General features: G+C 40.8%; 1 protein-coding gene across 5 annotated transcripts in view; it reads left to right on the top strand.

Annotated features, from left to right (window-relative positions):
* PID1 (phosphotyrosine interaction domain containing 1) overlaps positions 1–16566 on the top strand; it is a 91859-nt gene that overhangs the window by 18066 nt on the left and 57227 nt on the right. The window contains exon 1 of one of the 5 annotated variants that reach the window (XM_049803194.1): positions 9650–9668. The exons of 3 other annotated variants lie outside the window; for them this stretch is intronic. The gene's annotated coding sequence lies outside the window, so the exon portion shown is untranslated. Of the gene's footprint in view, positions 1–9649; positions 9669–15482; positions 15503–16566 lie in introns of those variants that run through there. One more of the 5 variants, XM_049803197.1, reaches the window with a different exon arrangement.

The raw sequence follows: 16566 nt of genomic DNA, 5'->3' as shown, positions 1-16566 counted from the left end.
GAAGGCAGTCTGCTTTATGTTTTATCAATCCAGGGAGAAGCCCAGCTCTTGCAAGCGTATTCTCATCTGCCAAGAGCATCAATAGAAAGTTTAACTATCTTCCACTCTCTTCTTTTCGTTACTTAAATATGGCCATTCAGGGGGGCGTTTTAAATATGGTGGGGAAGACGTTAGTGAGTTAAGGGTAGAGGGTTTAACCCCACGATTTCCGAAGCTTTGCTGGCGGCCGGCTGCTGCCGGTGGCTGGGTGCTGTGTGACGATGCGCGGTCTGTCCCGGGAGGTGCTGTGGGAGCATCCCGCCTGCTGCGGAGCCGCCCCGGGCGGGCGATGCTGTCCCGCCATGCCCCCTGTGCCCCTTGGTGAGGGGGATGCTGCCTGCGAGCTGGGGCCTTCTTGGGGCACCTGCAGAGGTTTTCCTGTGGACCGTGGTTTTGGGGGAAATCCTGATTTAGACTATTGCTCTTTGCTGCCATCTATGCAGAGTGTGTTCAGAGAGAATAAGCAGCCTGGTCCCGATGCCTTAGTTAAGCTATTACGTTCATGTGAATTAGTCTAATTTAAGCTGTGATGTATGGTGTAAAAATGGGCCTTGATCATTTTGGGGCTTGGCTGAAACCGTGTGATCCAGGGCTGCAAATAAACCCCTGACAGTGAGTGAACGCCGAAGGGCTTTGGAAGGGATTTTTCAGATGATTCTTGCCCCTGTGTGTGTAGAAATGGGGATGTGTAAAAGGTTGTAGCTGAGGAAATTTTAAAAGTCTGTAAAGGTGTATTTTACTATCAGAGTTTCTTAATTATTAGAGTTCTAGCAAGAAAATTGCTTGCATAAATTGTGGCAGCCCATTTCACTAACTGAACACCAGGTTTATTACTATATGAACTCGACAATTAGTTTGTAATCCATGCATAGGCATTTCATCCTGGTGGTTTTCTCGCAGAGAATAATTTGCCTTTTATTTGTTGAGGGTGGTTTTTTTTGGTGGAAACAGAACTCCCATTCATGATGGGCACAGCAAATGTAGTAAAACACTATCATAGCTGGGATTTGTTGTACACTATGGATTTATGTCAAGAATGTTAATGATTTGTTTATGAATAAGTGAGCCTGTAGTATTGTGAAACAGTATCTGGCAGGGCTGCTGAATGGACATTTTGAGAGCAGAGGATTCTTGAACTGAATAAGCTGTAGATATTTGTCTCAAACTAGTCATAAGTAGGCTTATGGATTTTAAACAGAAGTGTTTATTTAATGCATTATCATCGTCTACAGTGCTCATCTGGCATATGTATGGGCCACTCGATAACAAGCAAAGAGGTTGTTAAGTATTTTTTAAGGGCAGTTAATCTCCTTCTAGTGGGTTTTAGTTTAAAAATAAGGTTTTCTTCCAGAAAGCAACACGAAGCCTTAAGCAGAGCAGTGTGATCTTTGCAGAGTCGGTGTGGATCAGGAAGGTACCCTGGATTTGCAGTGTCTCACTTGTGTGTAGCACCTAGTTTAGCAGAGCCACCACTTGAGTTTCCTGATGGAATTATCACTTGGCTGCCATTATGTTGTATGGTCCCAACTACACACCTTCCTAATGAGGGCTTGGGAAGGGTTTACTGCTTTCTTCTGATCCCTGTTTTCTTGGAAGGATACCTACCGATGGGGAGGAGAGGAGGTTTATTCCCATCATGTGAGTCCAAAGACTGTTACCTCCTGTGTGTTGGAGAGTACTTGTGAGAAGTGAAACACAGTCCCTCAAAAGAAGAATTGGGGACTGGATTGAACTCCATCCCAGGTAATGATTCCTTGCGTTGCCTGTTATAATTTGCATGGTCAAGGTGTGGGGTCTAATCACTGGGATATCAAATCAACTGACCAACAACTGATGTCCAGCAGCACAAAGTGAGAGCTCTGTCACTGTTTTGGACTCGAGTCCTTAATCAAACTAATTTGTGACTTTTTGTGCTATGTAAACATCATAAAGTTTCAAAAAAATCATTCCGATATTTATCTTCTCTCCAACCATCCTTCCTGTAATGAGTTTTATAGCTGTTTAAATGGGTGCAAATACTTAACCTGAAGAAGAGGTTGTCACTCAAGTGGGATTCATGCATTTTTAAATGCAGCTAAGCCTGTTGGAAAAACTGCAGGTAGAAGATGACGTGTTTATTGCTGTAGCAGGAAGCTTTGACCTGTGACTTCATGTACCATGGGCATCTGAGGCCAAAACAGAGGGACTTCAGAGCTGGATTCGGGAAGTGTCAGAGGCAGTTGGTATTGTGCATCAGGGCTGCTGCGTGGAGCGTGACTAAACTCTGCCTGATAAATTATGGCATTTCTTGAAATAGTGCCTTGTACTTTTTAATGTGTTGGGCTATCAGCTCTGCATCAGTGGATGGTTAAAATGAAGCAAGAATTGCTTTAACATTAAAACTGTGCCTGGAGGACTTCTCTGAGAACTTGCTCATGATTATTAGGTGAATATAATACGGTAAGACAACCTTGCTTCTTTGCTGTGCTTTTTTCATACTGAGTGCGGTTTTAAAAGTTGAAACGTGTACAGATGGAAAGTAATGTTCAAATGGGAATGTCTTTGGAAGCTGTGCAGTGTTCTCTCCCTTTGAACGTGGATAGGGAAGAGAGGTAAGACACAATTTATTGACATACAGCTTTTATAGAAGAATTGGATTTCCTCTAAATATGGTTTGATTGTGTGCCAAATGGAAAAGAGGCTGAAGCCAGAGCACTTCATGTGCAGAACTGGAGAAGAATCTCTCTTCCAAACCAAATGGGCTGGGGAAAAGTGAGCCTTGTATTGCTTGTTCCTTCTGTCATGTATGTACACATACAGCTAAATAAATGGAAAGATGACAGCCACCCTCTGTGACAATTGATGATGATGATGAAGCAGCCATGGGGGCAGTCGGGCGAGCTACAATCTAACCTACTACAGGGTAACAACACCCCAGCAGTGTTTTATGCAACCTAGGGCAGGTGGCATGGGTTGCCGTAGGTATCTCTGCTAAGTTACCACTGAGATTTACCCCTGCATCCTGTGTGTGTTATATCTTCAATGGTGCATTTGTTGCTTACCCTGTTTTCAGAATTTTCTCCTGTTTCTTCCTCAGAATCATCTCGTCTGAGATGGTATTTCAGCAAATAAATAGTCCACAAGCTGCGTGCTACTGCCATTCTCAAATACCGCAGTACACGTTCAGGGAGGAAGGCAAGTGGGGAAACTGTACTGGAGCTGAACAAATTTGTTCTCTAGAAAGATGCTTGCGCTCTTTTCCTGCTCAGATACGTACCACACCGTTAAACAGTATTGACAGCTTCACAGTAAACTGCATTTGTGATTTGTCTACTGTGTAAGCAGAATAGGCAATCCCAAATCTGCTTCAGGAACAGCTTTACTCTGCTGGGTTGGAAATATCAGTGATAGCCACCAGAGTCTGTTAATTTCTGACTATAATGGTGATCAAACATGAAAGTGGAAGTGCTCATGTTGTAGGGCAGGAGTTGGAACTAATCACTTTTCTACAGATGCTACAGGGAAAATGGATTATAACCACAGCCCTGTTTCATGTGCTAGTTGAAGCTGGTTCCCTTTTAATCTTTACACTAGTGATGGAGCAGTGAATAGAATAGAATAGAATGGTTTTCAAATTATTTCTAACCTTTATTTCTACAAATTAATTCTTTTTAAAAATCAGTGTTTAAGCAGATGCGCTTGTCATGTAGTTTTTCATTGTGCCACAGTCAAAACCCATGGTCATCCTTTATGGAGAACTACTGCATACACTTGCTTGAACAACAGAAAATGTTTGTAGTTTGAGTTCCTGTTTCTGCAGGTACATGCTGTACCTCTCCAACCTTTGATTTTCTCTGTTGTGCTTGTGGTGTGGATGACACTGAGATGCACGTGATACTGAACCAGCGCCTAAAGACAGGAAAAAGCAAAACTTGGAACGCTTCAATTATGGTGGTTGCTGGATTGTACCTAGGAGGTAACAGGCTTTGTTGAATGAGCAAAGGTCTCCTGCACTCATCAGCTGCTCAGAATGGAGCAGACAGATGTTTATCTGGCTGATTGTCTTGTAAAACTGTAGAACTGGCTTGTGCAAATAGCTGTGCATGCAAAACTTGACTGATGTTATTTCGGAGGCTTTTCTAATGTCATCTGGAAATCTGTTCCAGGCAGAGAACCTGGGATCCAAAATGTAATAAAAATCAAACAAGGATACCTTCTGCTCCTAAAGCCATCTAAGACTGAAAATAGTGTAGTTGGATTAAAGGTCGGTATGTCAGAGGGGAACTAGCGGTGATTAATTGACATGGAGTTAAAGTTCCCTCTCGAAATCTGTGACTTCAGTTAACAGCTTGCCCAGACTCTCCACTTTTGAGGTTACCTGTTTCAAGGTTTGCTTCTGGACTGAAATGACATACTTTTTTTTTTCTTAAAATGAAAATATTTTAGTTGCTGCGGTCTCCCAAGTAACTTACCAACAGTACAAACATTTTTAAAGACTTTCATTTAAATAATGGTAACACTTGGAAAGCAAGAAAACAGCCCTCTGTCATCTAGCTCAGGAAGAAAAATGTTCATTTTGAGCGTTCACCTCTGACCTCCCTCTGACTTCCCAAGTGGAGACCTAGAGGCAAAGCCTTATTTTGTGCCCACATGGAACATTTTGTGCTGAATATTTTTGACTAGCATGTAGGCAGAGAAGCTTTGCAGTGGGCAGTCTTGAGGATCTCTGCAAGCTGTAATGAAAACTCTGATGGAAGCGAGTGGGGATGAGGCGGAAGTCTTGCGTAGCTGCTGCATTGTTCCCTGTATGCCGAACAGCTTCACCGATAGAAGCTCTCCACAGCAGTTCCCTTCTGATGATGGTGCTCCATCAGAGTAGTTGGCCTTGATGATCGTAGCTCATGGGTTGGTGTTTACTTTAATCACTTTCTAAATGATCCTTGCTTTCCAAAGGTAGGAAACTGCAATAAACACTATGAGCTAGACAGTTACTTTTCCTAGAAGTTTTTGTGGAAGAAGCCAGGAAACTTGACAGATTCCCTTGAAAAGTCTTCTATGGATTCTTCTTCCGTTGCAGAGTTGGAGCTGACCTATACCAAAGCAGCACTGGAGGTTCATATTGAATCCCTGTGTGCATGCATCCATCTGCCTCATATCTGCAGTCTACCTGGTTACTACTGTATCAGTAAATGTTCGGAATCAGGCTTTTTTTTCCCCTTCTTTTTTCTTTTGGCCAGATTACTGTCATTGACACCACTTAGTTTGGCTTGGAGATTTTTTGAAAGAATTGTATGGCCATTACATATGCAAATTGCTTAGAAAAGCACAGTTGAGAAGCCATTGGTAGGGCTGCAGCATGAAGAATTTAAAGTATAAAAAAATGAATTATAGGATTGTTAACCCTTGTGCTTAGTGGTTAGAATGCAAATAACAAAAGCTGCAAATCTGGGCAGAGAGACATGCTATAAAAAGCATTATCACAAGATTAAGCTGTAGAAGACACATTTTTGCATGGTAATCTACTGGATTTATTTTGACAATTATTTATTTGTGGTGGTGGTGGTTTTGAAAGTGGAATTTTTAGCAGTCTTGGTATAATTATAGAGGACTGAATTTGTAAAGCTGCTCAAATGTTTTGCATCACAGTTGTGTGTGTTTTTTCAGCCAAATACATGCCTTTTTTGATTAAAAGAAATATTTGTCTTGAAAGCTTTTTTTCCCCCCAGAGTAAAGACTAATTGGTATTCACAAGATTCAGTACTTTAATATTTTATCAGAGGCCCCTAAATTCTTTGACTCCCTTCTCTTTCAGGGTAAATAATTTAGATTTCAGATGCATCAAGTTTGATAAAAGCCACCTTGTTAACATCTCCTGTAGAATTACAGCTCTTTGTGCTTTGAGGGATGCTGGAATAACTACATCAGTAATGCTTCTAAGTTAAATTGAATGGGGCAAAGGAAGAAGACAGTGGGGAAATGCTGGGCAGGCAGTACATTTATTTTAATTTTGTTGGTTCTTTCACATCTGTTTAACTAGCTGTCTGACACAGGTACACTGGAGACCGTAAATGTTATGGGCATTCAGAATACTTGCATCGTGTTGTATTACAGGAATATATATTAGATTTGCATCTAGGGAAGCTCAGGGCTTTAACAGCCCAGGCCCTTTTTCCTGGATGTTGATGTTCTATATTATTTCATTTCCCCTAAGCCTGAAACATGTTAAAATATTTTTTGCAATAATTGACAGTGTTTGCACCAAGAAACATTTAATAATAAAAAACCCTACCACCTCTCTTTTACATTCCTTTTTCTTCTGCAACTTCATTTCTCAAAGTTGAGTCAAAACTTGCAGATTCAAAATTGATTGTCTTTTTTCAATGCAAAATTATTTAAGTTGTAAAGTGGCTGAGAATGGATGGTGTTTATGGTGGTCAGCTATCAATGAAGGGGGAAGAAAGTTGAGGCTCTGCAGAGAATAAGGATGCTCCTCTTTGTTGCTCTGTGGGATTGTTTATTCTGCAGCTGTTTTCTGTGTGGAAAACTTGCAAGTCATTTCTGTGTCGAACAAAGTTTGGAGCAGATTGGGCAAAAGTGAGAGTATAATTACTGGAAAAAGATGAAGTAGCTTTCACAACGTAAAGAGGTTGAATGATGATCCTTGTCCAGGCCTGAAGCCTTCCAATTCCACTCGTCTTGCTGGAAGGGAACATTTAGATAGTTTTGAGTTCTTCTGTTTTCTTTAGTTAAACAATTTAATATTTCCTTCATTCGATGGTCTTCATTTCATTGGCAATGTTGAATTATAAGACTGAAATAGCAATTTAGTTACTACTCTAAAAAGTAGTAATTCTTCATGTAGGTGCATGTAGTAGCACACGTAAAGCAGCAATAGAGATGAGGGTAGTTCTGTTCCTGTTGAACTTCAGATTCGTTTTGCCACAGATTTCTGTGGAAGCAGGGATGTTTTTTTCATGGCATATGGGATTCCTAAAGACTGGGATTTGGTTATGAATGAGCACGTGTTTCCAGAATGGAATTACTTGAGTTTGTTCAATCAATTGTGGATTCCTCCAGAGTGACGCTGCAGCACTTGTGTGAGGAGTTAGCTCTTTTTAATTGGTCCCATATGTACTGGCAGATAGTATATTAACCATGCCTTGGGGGGATAAGGGCGTCTGGTTGAATCTCATGGTGCATATTTTAGTTCTTTTCTGGAGGGATTTGCCTTTTTTTTTTTTCTTTGTTCTAAGAACCATAGATATGTATATATGTGTGTAATCACTAGCATTTTGAAGCTTAATACTCAGCCGAGGGATTAGTTAAGCTTCTTCAAAATTATCTGAACTTTGCTGACAAATAAAGAAGAAGAAACTAAGGTTTTACAGACAAACTGGAGTTTCTAAGTATCTCTGGGTTTGGGCACTTAAGTTGCGAAAACTCAGAAGCTTAATCTCCCTTCTTGACAAGGGCTAAAGACTTGTCCTTTGAAAATCAGAAAAATGGAAACATCAGAAAAGATGAATTACTTTTGAAAAACCTTGAAAACACCATGCAGATTTAACCTTTATATCTGGAGGACATGGATATGAGAGGGCTGTCCTGTCTGTGGGTGCTGTAGGTTAGCCCCAGCAAAGGGGAGCGCTCTCCTCAGCCACTTCACCTGACTCATTGTGCACTGGAAAAAGCAGCGTAGTTTTGCATCTGGCTGTTTTGGCTCAGCTTAACCAGTAAGGTAGTTGCAGGAGGAATAGGAATGTAAATGAGTTGGTTTGATTTTCTTTTGTAAAGGTTTCTTGGTGCAAATCCTGTCAATTATCCAACTCTAAAGCTTTGCTGAATTAATGAGACACTTTGTAGAAGGGTATTTTTTAATCACTTTCTGTAGACTCCCTTATTCGTGATGTAGGCTCTATGGTGTGCTACTGTTATTCACAGCTTTAAGAAGTGGGAAGAACTACTGTGTGAAGTCCCCCTGGGGATAGGGGTTATGCATTTGCACTGCAGTGAGACCCAAATTTTGTCTATATTCAGCATCATCTGCTCAAAGGTTTGTATAGCCATAAATCCTGGCAGAGTTCCCCCAGGATGAATAATTTGCTGGTGGAGGCATGAAAGGAGTAATATTGCAGGAGATGAAATGCCTGTGAGTGCAGTTAGGGCCGGGGAAGTCTCCTTGGGAAGGTGCGTGTGATGGGACAGCAGTGCTGGCCAGACGTGGTTCCCCTGGGGATGCTCTGGAGCATGTACTGATGGTGCTCATGGGGATGTGTGGAGAGAGGGAAGGCTAAAGCCACCAGTCTTCTTTCTTTGCCCTCTGCAAGGTTTGAGGAGGATACACTCTGATGGAGGCTTTCCAAAAAGGCTGACTTGCTGAAGAAGCAGGTCTGTTCACTTGGAGGTGGCTTGTGTCCATGGGAAGTAGGAGGACACCCTCTCAGACACCATCAGGAATGCCAGGCTTAAATCCTGGGGGTGTTTCAGACCTGGAAAAGGCAGTGCTGTAAATTAGCATCCAAGGAGTCAGTAACAAAATGGACAGCTTTAGAGGAAGGAATGGATTCTCACTATCTTGTAGCTGTAAATACAAGAATTCATTAGATCAAGAGTTCATTTGCTTTATATTTAAGCAATACATAAGGGTTTTTTGGCAAGAATTTGTACTCTTTGTTTCTGCATAGTATTAGGCACAATGTTGCCTCTAGCAAATAATCAGGGCAAATTCCCTATTTGTAGCAGGCACCTATGTCATCCAGTCCATATCCCTGTCTCAGAGAACAAGTCTTTCAAAGGCAAGAGAGAGGTCACTGGACTACATAACTGCTTAACAAGTTACTGATTTATTGCAAAAAATGAAGGAGAGAGGAGTGAAAGAATGAAGTGCTGGTTTTGAAAGGGTTGTTTTGGGGAATGCAGTGTCTGTCTGGCAGGTATTGTATGAGATGGGCTTGCTCTGCCAGACACAGAGTGAGGAGAAAGAACTTTTTAAGCATCCTCTGACACAGAAATTATTGGAAAGCCTCCAAGAGCAAATTGAAAAAGCAACAGCCGCCTTCATGCTGCAGGATTCCATTGTTTTAATATTGGGCCAACTATACCAAATAATATATCTACTGGAAACTCATGTTAGGAGAAAAATATGTTGGAAAGCAGCTAAGGGGTCAGCTCAAAATCAAAGTGAATGAACTTGACATATCTATGCTGCTGCGTGTCCTATTTTGTTCTTTCTCTTCTTGTCAGCTCCTATTTCTTAATTCATTTCCACTGCCCCCCCCCCCTTTTTTTTTTTTTTAAACCATTTGTCTTATCTTGGGCTTGTATTTTGATTGCCATTTGTTCTGAAAAATGCTGGGGCTGATAAATACCTCTGCTTGCACAGAGAAATTCCAGCATACTGGTACTTTTGAAATTGTAATCTGGTTTATAATTCCAGCCTTGCACACAGACACGGTGCTTTTGGGGAGGTACTGGTGCTCTGGTGATGAGAAGTTGAACAGCAGATAATGGGGATGACTTTATTTTCCTTCAGTGCCGAGTAATGGAGCTGTGCTTCCGAGTCTGGCTTTGTTTGCTGGACTTCTGAATGTAGTTTGAAGACTAACCTCATCAGGGATGGGATGGCAGAAAAAGGCAGAGTTCTTATTGCGAGTGTAAATGCCATTTACAGTGATTGCATTTAACAAAATACACAACACGGCTATCTGTTAATTAGGTTTGTGTAGCATGAGAGCTAGTTCAGTCGTGACAAAGTTATTAAAATTTGAAAGTTAACAGTGATTTCTGGGCCAAAAGTTTGGGAGGCAGTTATTTATGAGCAGCTCAGTTGATACATTGGTGAAAGTCATTATGCTTTATTTGCGTTGATGCTAAAAAAATGTTGTTCTGGTATAAAATATATGCCATGAACACCAGGCATTGGAAATTACAACTCATTTCAAAATATGTTTAACAGTCATAAGTAAACAATAAACTGTAAAAGTCCAAATCCAAGCAGACATATTTATATGTTCTTCTTCCATCCACATGCCAAATTTCCACTGAAATAATGGACTTGGAACTTAGGTACTGTACAGTAGAAACTGATCAAAGAACTTTTTATTGTAATACTCTGACTTTTTTTACCTCCTCCACTGACGTTTTAGGGAGGTCTTATTTTATTTTCATGATTATGAGTGTCCTGAAATATTGACTCCTTCCTACTCTGATGTGGATCTCTATAGTGGGACTTCAGGTTTTGAGCAATTATGGCTAAACTGGGAATTTAGCCTCTGAATATCCTGTATATTTAGATTTGCTTAGGTTGGGGGGTTTAGTTTGGCTGAGTGTAGAGAGATGTTAGAGGATCAGTCCTGAAATTCTCATCTGGCTCTGAAGTTCCCTGCAGTTTGGAGGGCGTTTGTATCTGGGATTGTGTTTTGTTTGGGCAGCGATCCTGCTGATTGGAATCGCATAAGCTTGGCAACAGAACGGAGGCATCCAGCCAGAGCAAACTCAAAGTACACAGGGTCTGAGAACAAAACGTTTCACATGAATTAAATTGTGAGGAAACAGAAATTCTTTAAACTTGTAAGAAAACAAGGCAATGTGAGCACTGTCACACAGGCAGCTGTGTGATCAGGGCTATCGATAGGGAGTGCAAGTTTTATTTATGAAATCTTGATAGTTGTGTTCAAGAGATATGGCTTATCACCATATGAAGAAAAATATTCCCCAAGAAACTGGTGTTAGAGTGAGGTGGAATTACTCTGGGTGCTTATGTGCAAAGGTCCAGTAGCATCTTTGTTGAAAGGCTTTTTGACACTCGACTGATTTTTGTTTCCTCTGTACCATACACTGCAGCTGGGCTTGCCATCCTAAAAAAGTTCCGTGTGTCCTCGTCCTGCTTTTCTATCTGCAGTCCCCCTTCCCTTCATATGTCCGTTTTTTCTTTATATTATAGGTTTTTCCATCAGAGCTTTATCCTAGATTCCCTTGGTACGTTCAGTAATGGCAGGAGAAGTCGAGGAGGGTCTCTGTGCCTGGCAGCAGGCAGCATTGCTTGCAGCACGCTAGGTGCTGCCTCTCCTGGAGTTCTCCTTTCCCCAGTCTCATGCCTTGCTTGCTTTGATGCCATTTTCTGCTTGGTGTCCCCTGTCTCTCTTCTATGCTATCTGGTGGGGTGGTGGTGGGAGCAGGGCGACGTGAGGGGGGAAATGGTAGCAGGCACTGGTTCAGTTTCTAACATGCAACCATGCAGGGTGGCATTGGGCATGTGGAGGGGTGGCAAAAGTGTTCTTTTGTTTGTTTGTTTGGGTTTTTTTGTTTGTTTTGTTTTCTTTTGTTTTGCTTTTTGTGGCATGACGTTTCCCAGATGCTTTGCCCCAAGATCCTTGGGGGTGCCATGTCTTCAGCACACTGAGTCACGCCAAGTTGTGCCATGGACCTGCCCAAGCTCCTCTACTTCCAGAATGTGTCACGGTGTGCCTGCAGGCAAGCCTGTTGCCATTTCTTTGCCACTGAGAGATGTAAATTCAGACACGGTTACCTGCTTTTTCACCTAAATAGCGTGTTACCTGAAAGAGATTGAATGGATTTGGTTTGATAGGCTGGCAAAATACAGCTCTTGACATGCTAGATGAGATATGCTTTTAATAACCAGATTTCTGGAGTTGGATTGGTTTCAAGAAGATTACTCAGGCCGGATCTGCTTGACTATAAAGAGTTGTGACATGATCTTGGATTTGTGCGTGCCAGTCAGTTTTGTGTTACAGAGCAGGCTGCTGATGGGATGATTTCTGACTTTGATAAGTACTTCCATCTCCTCTGTAGAGGGTTTTATTGTTGTGTTCAGTACAATGTTTATATGAACTGCTAGTAAAGAATAAATAAATACAGCACAGTGAAGTTTAAGGGAGGGGGGGAGGAAGTATTTAAACTTTATTAGCAATATTTGTTTAACAAGAAATGGATCAGCTGTGGCATTTATCTGTACTGGATGGCATTTGCTTTAAACAAAACAAAGCCTTGAAATGGATCAGTTTTCATATGTATCAGAATTCTTCTTTTCTTGCCGAAAAGCTAGAGGCTTGAGGTGGGGTGGTCCTCAGGTCACAGCTGTGCTCATGTCACTGATGGTGTAACCATATTGCTAAAGAACTACTGTGTTGTCATCTCCTCTGACCATAGGTAAGAGAGTGGGGTCTTGTATCTACAGACCGGTTATGTTGGTAGTCAAATTCCACTGGGAATAGGCGAAAAGGGACGTTCGGACTTTCTAAATTTCTCTTGCAGTTCATTGCACTTGGTTGTGTCTTTCCCCCCATCGGCTGCTGTGTCTTGCTGTGGGATACTGTTGAAAAGTGTTGGTTTCATTCCAGAACTAAATGGATTCCAAAGGTAGAGGAAGTACTTGCACTCAAGTAGTAAATTATAGAGGTTATTTTTGAATTTCCCAGGGACTGATCTTTTTCTAATGCTCTAATGTGGATTTCATCTGGGAATTCCTTTGTAGGTGCTGTAGAAGGATGAATTGCCCAGAGGATTGCTTCTCATTCTGGCAAAACCCTCTTTCGGAGGCTTTGAACTTTTAGAGTAACTCTTTTTCACAAGTTAACATTCTATCATTTTGGGGTTTGCACTCAATGTATGTCTTTAGCAAAATTGGCCAAATACAGGTCATCTGGAAAAGTGGTGCCAGTTTATGCAGTTGTGTGTTGGTTGTAATGCTGATGTTAAAAGATAATGGGGGCTGAGGGATAAGGTGCTAAAGACTTTCTTTGTTCATGTTGCAACCCAATTACCCTGTACACTGTGTTCCATTTTGCTCATCCCCTTTTGCTGGATTATAGATTACAATGAGCTACAGTTCCCTCTTTCCTGACATTTATTTTTGTATTCACATCTAATATATAACACTTTCTTAGATTTATTGAATTTGAGTCTTTATTTCCATCATGAAAATGAAAAGATCCACTAGGCCTAGGTTTAGCTGCTGAGTACTCAATATCGTGAACAGCAGTGACTGTTTAGTTAAGACCTGAAGATGAAGAGCTGTGCCGAATTGTTAAGCGTTATTATTACAAATTGTCAGTGCATACTTTTCTCCTCCAAGGCATGTTTAATTGTATAGAGTCACAGTTGTTTTCTCCAAGACATTTGGCCTGAGTTGTGGAAGTGACTGTATTTTTGCTGACAAACTAAATGAAAACTCAGATGCTGTTAATTTTTAGTTTTAACAGCAACAGAAATTGTGCTTGGGCTAAATACATAGCACCTAAAATTTGCAAATTGAATGTTGTGAAATAGTTAACATAGAGCTAATGTGTGACTGTTGAGCTGGTAACAAAATACATGTTGAAAACAATTCAGAAGTTCTTGATTTTTATGTTCAATTAACCTGTAGCTAAGAGGGTTAGCGATGACAGGGTTTTCGTTGAAATAGGGAGCACTTTGAAGGTCACCAGGGAGGCAAGTAGATATTGTACCTCTGTAGGGACAGTCTTGGCCTGCGATGCGTTTAAGCTACCAGTTATACCCCCCTCAGTTTTCTTCTATAGGGGGGAAAGGATGCCATCAAGACTGGTAAACTAAGCAAAAGAAGATGATGGATCTCAAATTCTTGAATAAGAAAAACTATGGTTTTGTATTAAGATAATTTTTCAATGTTATTAGGGGCTTTACTTAAATTTTACCTTAAATTATTTCATTTTCAGCAAATAGGAAAATACAGTGCTAATTACAGCACTGATAATTTCTTTGGCAATTAAGGTATTTTGTTTGCTCAGAGAATTTTAAAACTTGCTGCCAATTTCTCACTGTTATGTTGCTCGTTGCATTTCTTTCAAACTTAAAGTCTGTATCAGTAGCACCATCTAAATGGATAAAGGATGAATGATGTGCAGTTTCGAGCTGTTGTTACAGTCATGTAAGTTAAGAATGTCTTCTTTGATGATTTTCAGTATAAGGGCTACCAAATGAACCTAGTGTTTCTGGCACCACATTTTGAAATGTGGATGGTATAATGTTCCATTGAACCTTTATTCACTGAATTGCCAAAGTCATGCTTTTCAAGAACTTTGTGAACTTAAAGCACTTTAAAGGAATATTCTGGGTTCACAGCAGTGGAGAGCTAATGTCTCTTCTCAAAAAATACATTGGCTACTGTTATAGGTCAGCATTTGCCAATGGTTTCTGCAGGAGATGCCAGTTTGGAGTGGAAACTGAGAAATGAGTTCAGCGAAGCACTTTATCCTGTTCTTGGCTTAAAGCACATGAATAATCCCATTGACTACCCACGTGTGCTTTACTGGGACTGCTCACATAGTGAAAGTTAGGGATGTGTTTAAATAACTTCCTATTTGGGGGCTCACTGTGTGATGTCTCCTGGCTGAGACTTGATTTTCTTATGGCAGCCATCATATGACCTGTGTGCAGGGAGCACAGTGTTGTCTGGGCTAGCCATACAGTCCAAAGCAAAAGCTATTTCTGTGTCCATCCCCAATCTGTCCTGCACTTCTCTGGCAACTAATTATCTGTTTGCTGCCAATTGTGCTCTAGTGTTTTTGGCACACAACCACTCTAACTTGCTGCTCATACAAGTATTGAATTGCCTTTGTAAGGCAGAGAGTAGTCTTTTCCTTGTTTAAGACTGTATATGTGGTTGTTACAACATGAAAATAAGAAGATCATTGTCATAGTTTTCCTCATTTTCATCAAATTGTGCTCTCTCTGTCAGCAGTCCCACTGAAGTTGATAGAGATGCTAGCAGAGGAGAATAACCATTTTGGAGGTCCAAGCTCAGTACTCAGAGGGGCTAAATGGAGTTTTTTCATCTATTGAGTATCTAATGGAAGCACCTTTATTCGAGAACCTCTGTAAATAGATCATCTATGGAAACAGAGCTCTTTCAGCACACAGGGAAGGAGAAGTAAGATGTTAGGATAGAATCATCTTCAACCTGGTATTTTGCAACCATTATCTCTGGTTTGGACCAAAACTGGCCCACCAGCAAAATAGTACAACTTCAGGTTAAAAATACATTTAGGTAGGTTTTCCACCTCTGCCTTTCTCTCCCATCCCCTGCATGCACAAGGCAGCAGATAACTTTGGAGACAGCATTTGCCTGTGCTTGAAAAGGGGCTGGTCATAGGTGGGGAATCACTGTGACCCACGCACGGCGGGTCTCCGGTACCCTCTCCCTTCTGCATATTTTCTCCTCCAGGAATACAAGTTCTGCAGCAAGTTAGCAGACCTACAGCCTGTATGTAAAAGCAAGTCAAGTTAGTAGAGAGAACTAGAATAGTAGTAGACAGCAATTAGTTAATGGAACCAGCAAGCCCAGCACTGCGGTTGGTAATCAGCGGTGCTCCTTCAAACTCAGGATCTCAAACTTTGAGCTTGCTTTACACTCCTCACAGCTGGTTATCTGTTGTTTAGTGTTTGCTAACAACTTCACCAGAGAAGCCTAGGAAACTCCAAACCAAAGGCTGTTAATCACAACTGAAAGGTAAATTGCAATACTTTTTCTCATTAAGTTTAGTAATCCTGGCTGGCAAAGAGCTCTGTTATCTTCAGAAACATGTCAAAGAATGTTCTTTAATGTATAATCATCTTAAATGGGGTACTCTTTTCCTGGAGCTGTGTTTGGGAGAGTGAGTGGGATAACATGTAATATGAGCCAGATGAAAAATAAAATGTGTAGATTTCTTCACTGGGATGGAAACTTGAATGCTTGCACAAACAGCACAGAGCCCTTAAGTATCTCTGTAACAGGCTGTAACTTCATGCGTGAGGTAGGAAAACAAGTACTATTTTCACAGACTGTTAGTGTTTATGCCTTGAATATGCTTATGAGAGTGTTTAAGATCTAGTAGATCTAGTATCATAATTATTAGACCTAAACACTGATGAGCTAAGGATTAAACTGTTCTAGAATTGTATTAACAAGCTTTCAGTTAGCTAATGATAATGTATTTATGAATTAAGTAGGAAGTTTATTTCCAAGAAATTCTTATGCATCTTCAATGGAGTACTCGAATCCCCAAAAATCCATATGAAAACAGCGTAGTATCTAAATAGCTGATTCATGCCCTGCATATAAATAAAATGTTTAGTAAGCACTCTCCTCACCTAGAGCACAGGACTGAAAGACAAGGACCTGAGTTGGTTTTCTAGCTGTGATAGACACTTCTTGTACAGTTCTGGGAAATCACTTAGCATCTCTCTTTCTGCAAGCCAGACCCCGTAATGTTTGTCTGCCTTGCAGACGTGGAGGGGAGGCTGAGGAAAGGGGTGACTGCAAAACAAGTTAAGAATCTCCCATCAAAAGTCAGAGCAAATGGTTTGGTTTTGATGAAAGTAATCTGGAGTCATTGCACATATGTTTAATAACTGCTGATTTATAAGAGTCAAGTTATGGAGCTTTAATAAATGCATACTTCTTTAGACAGTGCTGCAGTATGTTACTAGCTGGGAATACTACCTTGATTTGCTTCATATCTGCATATTTTCTTCCTTAGATATGTAGTAGCAAGTGAAAATGTTCAGTTTCTCAAATGAAGGTCATTAAAT

The sequence above is a fragment of the Accipiter gentilis genome, chromosome 6 (genome assembly GCF_929443795.1).
Source record: "Accipiter gentilis chromosome 6, bAccGen1.1, whole genome shotgun sequence".
Taxonomy (NCBI): domain Eukaryota; kingdom Metazoa; phylum Chordata; class Aves; order Accipitriformes; family Accipitridae; genus Astur; species Astur gentilis.
The sequence above is the reverse complement of the archived record's forward strand: the minus strand, read 5'-3'. Positions and strand labels throughout refer to the sequence as shown.